Here is a 7092-nt window from a genome sequence, read left to right as displayed (position 1 = left end):
CCATAGCTTGTCATGATCCACACAATCAAAAGCCTTTGTGTAGTCAGTAAAGGACAGGTAAACATCTTTCTGATATTAAGACAACTAAACTAGATGTTTTCTATTTTTGACCTTCTCCTTTGTTCATCGTTTGGTCAAATTATGGTTATATCTGCTAACCTTCCTTGGCTTAGTCAAATAGCTTTTAAATTTATAGCCAGGCTTGTGTTCAGGTAGCAGGTGGTATCTGCTTTCCATAATTAAAGATTGGTTTTCACTGGCTCCGTTGCTTTTGGTTTAATTTGAATGTTCTTACCACTTTTGATGACTAGCTAACCCCACAATAGAATTTAGAATATCCCCTGTAGATACACTCCCTATCTGAGCTTTCTGAACACTCAAGTTCTGATCTCCTCCATTTGAGGATAAATAAGAGAGACAACAGAACCTACCCATGCCTGGGGGGAGCCCTCAGTTTCCCCCACTTGGCACTTCCACAGTTCAAACCTCAATTTACTTAACTAACTGGCAAGTAATGCTGAAATTTGCTTATTAAATATCAACCATCACCCACCCACATTGTGGACCTCTAGCCTTGCTTCTGCCCTTCTTTTAAAAAAAAAAAAAAGAAAAATTCTTCAACGAGGGCTATCAGGTTTCTTCTTAGCCAAATCAGATAGGAGACATCATATTTTTGAGTTTTAGCCAGGTTTTCTTCTATCAACTCAGAAGACAAACAAATCAGTCTTAGAATTGTCATCAGAATGCTCTTTCCAAGTGAGCTCTTACTTTGGACCTCATCAGAAAAGATCAGTTGTTAGACTAGGACATTGTATTTTCTCGAGGGCCAATGCCAACAATTAACCACAGTGGTGTTGTTAAGTGCCATCAAGTCGGCCCGACCCATAGTGACCCCTGTATAGGGTTTCCGAGGAGCGGCTGGTGAGCTTGAACCGCCGACCTTGCTGGCCAAATAACTGTGCGTTAACCCACAGCGCCACACCAGGACTCCTTAACCACAATAATGAACTCAAACATGCCAGTACTCATGATTGTTCAGGACTTGGCAGTACTTCATTGTGTTATACGTGAGATTGTCATGAGTTGGGGCTGATTTGATGGTGACTAGAAACTACTAGTATGGCACTGTAGGATCAGCACTGGACAGCTAACCACAAGGTCGGTTATTCGAACCCACTAGCTGCTCTTCAGAAACCCTATACAGGGTCATTGTCAGAACCAACTCGACGGCACTTACCAACAGCAACTACAACAAAATCCATCAACTAAATCCCTACTGTCAGGTTTGCTTTGCAGATTATATATTTATTTAGGATTATTTTAACCATCTTTTATTTGCTTTCCTTTGTTTCTTCCATGTTTCCCATAGGATTATAGTCAATGTTGTTAAGTGCCATGGAGTCAGTTTCAACTCATAGTGACCCTGTTTAGGGTTGCTGAGGAGCGGCTGGTGAGTTTGAACTGCTGACCATGTGCTTCAAACCGGCCTTGCTGCCCAGTGCTCATTCTACAGCGCCACACCGAAACCCCAATGCAGACTTATTATTAAAGTGGTATGAACATTTTCTTCCTATGTAGATTCTGTGGCATGGATTTTTCTGTGAGGTCCATCGTTCTCAGCTGGCTTTTATATTTGCTTAAGGTCCATCATTGTATTTCATGGAAGCCAAGAGAACGTTCTCACTTTCTTTCTCAATTTTGACAAAAAGTTTCTTTTCTGAACTGTAGCTCCTGCCTTGTGATGTTTCAGTATTTGCTTGTCCCTCTGATCTCCCTTGGTTATAATAAGGTTTCTGGTTGGATTTGTTAGCTTCTGATTCAAGTTCACCAGTCTTTAGATATTCAGGTTTAATGTTTCCTGAAACATTTCCCAGTAATTGGAGATTTGACATGGGGTCCTTTGACAAGTTCTCTTTGATTTATGGAATGAGACATCAGGTTACCATTAGTCATTTGTGAGCGCTTCGCCATCAGAAGCCCTTTTCATAGTAGTGAATGTTCTCCAATGAGTTACTCTTTAGCAAAAAGAAGACGGTGTGATTTTTTTCTTAAATGTACTTCTTCTATAACCAATAAAATAGCATCCACCTATTGCCTTGGTGAGAGATCAAATGTGCTATCCCTTGACCTCTAATAATACTCAGGAAACTGAGTATTTCCCCCTTAAAATGACTCCTTGCTGTTGTATTCCAACTAAGAGGAAGCCTACCAAGCTAAGTTGTACAAGGGAGAAATTTCTTTTCCTCTTCTGGCATTTGTAAGTGGAATGAATTAGGGAGTCAAAGAATTACCTGGTAACCTCATTGGTGATGGTGGTGGTGTGCCATGGAGTTGGTTCCAACTCATAGTGAGTCTGTACGGGGTTTCTGAGGCTATAAATCTTCATGGGAGCAGAAAGCCTATCTTTCTCCCACGGAACTACTGGTAGTTTCAAACTGCTGACCTTGAGGGTAATAGAGCGACTCGTAACCACTATGCTACCAGAGCTCCTTGGTAACCTCATTGAAGAAGGCTAGAGTGGATACTGGAGATCAAATGCCTCATTTTTCCATGGCATGATGATAGATATATTTGCCTAGCTAAATAATGTCTTCACCTGCATGTAGTTTACCTGACCTGGAGAGGAGTTGCATGTGTCATTGTTAAGATTATTGATGAACTGCTTGATCAGTCCCTGGGTCTTCAGTGGCTCCATTCGATCTAGTCTGGTCCCTTCCAGAGGTAAAAGAGTAAGAGGGCTGTTTAGTCATCTGGTCAACAATCCTACAGGCAGACCCTAGACTTTGAAGTGCGCAGGAGTGCCTAGTGACATCTTAGGCTGAGTTCTTTGGGGTGGTTTAAAAGCCAGAATTCTTTTGAATTCTGTCCTCCTACCTTTTCATGCTCTTAGAAAACAATACTGGATTTATTTTAAAATAATAAAAATGTTCTGCAGCTATTTTCTCCACAATTGAATTGATTTAGCTTTTTAATTCTGTATTCCCTGAATACTCCTATCAGAGGAAGAACATCTCCTGAATTAGGTTCAAAGCATTTTTTTTTTTTATTTTATTGCTATGAGCGGACTTTTTCCCAGCTGCCCACATCCCTAATTGATTGTTGCTTCTGAGGACCGGGAATAGACGTTGCAGATGCAAAGCCAATCTGGGGTTCAGTCTCCATATATTTAATTAATGTGCAGAGCAATAGAGGGCCAAAGCATTTTAGTTTCAATAGGTAGGCTGTTAGTTAGGCCTAACTTCCAGTGTTTGCTATTATAAATGAAATGTAATGACTCTCTTTGTTCACGAGCCTTTGCCTGCGTCTTGGTTATTTCCTTAGGATCTGATGGAAGAATGCGTTTTTGAAACTTAAAATGCTGAACGATATATTAACAATCCTTGTTGTGGCAGTGTAGAATGGTCCCTTAGGGTTTTCTTGGTTATCATTGTTGCAGGAGGATATTGACAGGCATCTGTCTCCCTGGCAGAGCGACTGGGTGGGTTTGAACAGTCAGCCTTCTGGTTAGCAGCTGAACAGCACTGAGCCATTGTGCTACCCGAGCTGCCTATAGTTTGTCTTTGGGTTTTTTTGCTCTTTGAGATTTTTTTTTTCAAGTAGCCTGGGGAATATTGAGTTCAAGATTCTTGTATTCTCACATTATCTATGACTGTACTATGTATTAGTGTAAACATTCGCCACATGTGACAACTTAAATTTACATTAATTCATGTTAAATAAAAGAAGAAATTAGTTTTTCAGTCACCCCATTCAAATATCAGGAGTCCTGGTATGGCCCTGTAGGAGAAGCGCTCAACAACAAGGTCAGTTTGAACTGCAAGGTCAGCAGTTTAAACTCACCAACTAGGAAAGTCTATACAGGGTCGCTGTGAGTCAAAACTGACCCGATGGCACTTAACAACAACAATCTCATATCAAGTAGCCCTGGTGGTGTAATAGGTTAAGCGTTGGGCTGCTAACAACAAGATCAGTGGTTCAAACTCACCAGCTGCTCCACAGGAGAAAGATGAGGCTGTCTGCTCCCATAAAGGTTTATAGTGTCAGAAACCTTACATAGGGTCCCTGTGAGTTAGAATCGATTTGATATGTTAGCAGTGGGTTAACCAAATTTCAAGGGCTCGGTAGCTACATATGGTTACCGATTTGCTCAGTGCAGGTATAAAGTATTCTTACAACCACTGAAATTGTATTAAAAGTCTGTTGTTCTCAAGTTGATTCCAAATCAAGGAAAATCTCATTTAATTTTCTGATCAGTACCTATATTTATTCAATCTATGACCACCTGTTAGAAAATGTAACAAATGTATTTTTTTTATTAAGGTTAGAGTTTTAAATTAGGTTTAAATTAAATTAAAGTTTTTCTAGTAAATGCTCTTAACAGAACTATTCTCATTGAGTATTCCCAAACCGTCTCATTCTAATGTCCAACTACCCATGATAAAAGGGACTAGTCTATGTGAGAAGACTTACTAGAAGGAGACGGAGGTAGCTTTCAGTTCTTGTGGAACAGGTTTCTGAAAGGTACAGTTCTGCTGTGTTCTATATTGTTATTGTTGTTGTTAAGTGCCACTGAGTTGGTTCCAACTTATAGAAAGCCTGGAGCGGCTGGTGGGTTTGAACTATTCACCTTGTGGTTGCCAGTCCAGTGCTGATCCTACAGTGTGACACCAGGGAGTATGTGTTCTTTATTAGTGTGGCCCAATAGAACTTTCTGCGATTAAAAAAGTTAATATATACAAAAAATATGAAAAGTCCTAACAACAAGAATAGCATCTCATTATTATAAAAGTTATAGATGCAGAAAACTTTCGAAAGGCCCACCCACGGTATTGAGAGTCCCCTCGCAAACCCTACCACTGAGAGATTATCACTGCTAATGTTTTAGTGTAAGAAATGACTTTGAAAAAGAATCTGCTGTGCATAGAATTTTTCTATTAAAATGTTTCTGTGGCATTGATACATTCTTAGTCTATACCATTTGTTGGTGCTGTATAATATTCTGTCATCTGCATGTGCATAATTTACTTAACCGTTTCCTTTACTTGGCATTTGAATTGTTTCCAGTTGTTTGATATCATAAATAAAATGCAATAGCTATCTTTCTTTGTGAGTCCTTACCTACATCGTGGCTATTTCTTTAGGATCAGATTCTCAGAATTACAATGAACTGAATTAAAGACATTTTACACCTCATGGATTGTTGTTTTTTAAAAAGAGTTCATATCGTCCTTTACTTAATTACACCCTTAAGCCCACGCTATGGATTCAACAAAGACTTTACTAGCATGTCTGAAAATTGTACAAGGTTAATATGAAAGAGAAAACTGCAGGCATGAAGTAACACTACAGAATGATCTAGTTGGTGATTTGACACTGGTGTTAGGAATTTGATAGCTTTTTGGGGGGTCGAGCCTGGTTGAGTACCTAGATTTCTATTTAGAGCTGTTCTCTGGGCTCCTTGCTTTAGGCCAACAGAGGCTTCAAACTCAGGTGGGCATGACAATTATCTGGTAAGTGCTGGACACCCCTAGTCATGCCTGTTGAGCCTGGAGTGATTCAAGGGGATTCTCAGAGTTGTTTTTAGTTATATCTTAATTTGTTTAAAACCTGGGGAGTTAGTCCATTATCTCCAAAGACCCACTAAGTTCTTTCTTTCCCCAGCTCTCTGACCACACACCTGCTTCCATTCTCACCTGCTCTGGAACTACTTGCTCCTAAGGACGTTTTCAACAACAACCACTATGTGCCTACTCCAGAGCCTTGACACACGCTCTCCATTCTTTTTAGGATGTCCTTCTCCACGAGAGCCACTTGACTCAGTGCCTTTACTCAGGCCTCATACAGATAGCCTGATATCACAGAGCCCTCCGTAACCCCTGGTCACTCACACTCCCCTGTTGTTGTTGTTATTGTTAAATGCCAGTTCCAACCCATAGCGACCTGTATAGGATTTCCAAGGAGCGGCTGGTGAGCTTGAACCCCCAAGCTTGAACTTGAAGTTCAAACCCACCTTGAGGTGCAGCGCATTAACCCACAGCACCACACCAAGACTCTCCTAACCCTGCTTCATTCCCCTGTGGCTCCTCTCACCACCTCAAGTCTGATGTATTCATTTGTGAGCTGCTTGCTTTTCTAACTGGAGTGAAGTTTCCAGAGCACAGGATCTTCATGGTTCATGTCCATTGCTCAGTCGCCTTGGATTAGAACATTGCTCCGCCCCAAAGCAGGCACTCGGTAAATATTCACTGAATGAATGAACAAGTGGGTGTATGTGTACACTTCCGGTTGGGCATTAATTTGAGTCATTCCAAGGAAGATACATGTTACTATGTTTCCATTTGTTTCCTAATAATGTTGTTCTTGTTGTTGTTAGGTGCCCTCCAGTCTAGTCAGTTCCCATTCATAGCAACCCTGAGTAGAGTTTCTGAGGCTGTTAATCTTGACAGGACCAGAAAGTTTCATCTTTCTCCTGTGGTGAGTTTGAACTGCTAACCTGTGATTAGCAGTCCTTTGGTTATTGTACAGCACCACCAACATAACAAGGAGCTCTGGTAGTGTAGTGGTTACGAGTTGGGCTGCTAACTTCATGGTCAGCGGTTCGAAACTACCAGTGGTTCCATGGAAGAAAGATGAGGCTTTCTGCTCCCGTAAAGACTTGCAGCCTTGGAAACCCTGTACAGGGTCACTATGGGTCGGAACCCACTCCACGGTACTTAACAACAACAACATGACAGAGTAGAACTGCTTCCAAAGGATTTTTTTGGCAGTAATGTTTACGCTTACCCTTTGGGCTACAAACTGCAGGGTCAGAAGTTCGGATCTATTAGCTGCTCCACAGGAAAGAGATGAGGCTTTCTGCTCCCAAAAATATTTACTGCCTCAGTCACTATGAGTCAGAGCCATTCCATGGCCCACCACCACTACCACTACCAATGTGTGTGGAAGCAGATCTCCAGGTCTTTCTTCCTAGGAGCTGCCTGGGTGGTTTCAAACCACCAACATTTCATTTAGTTGCTGCACGCTTCAGGGTTGCACCACCAGAACTGTTTTCAGTAGCACTTATCCCTTGTGGTTATTTGGGTGATGGATTTC

The 7092-nt window shown here is 41.2% G+C and overlaps 1 protein-coding gene across 2 annotated transcripts in view; it reads left to right on the top strand.

Moving 5' to 3' along the window:
- BACE2 (beta-site APP-cleaving enzyme 2) overlaps nucleotides 1-7092 on the top strand; it is a 163837-nt gene that overhangs the window by 86763 nt on the left and 69982 nt on the right. The window lies entirely within an intron of this gene.

The sequence above is a fragment of the Chrysochloris asiatica genome, unplaced genomic scaffold, assembly GCF_000296735.1.
Source record: "Chrysochloris asiatica unplaced genomic scaffold, ChrAsi1.0 scaffold00154, whole genome shotgun sequence".
NCBI classification, from domain to species: Eukaryota; Metazoa; Chordata; class Mammalia; order Afrosoricida; family Chrysochloridae; genus Chrysochloris; species Chrysochloris asiatica.
The sequence above is the reverse complement of the archived record's forward strand: the minus strand, read 5'-3'. Positions and strand labels throughout refer to the sequence as shown.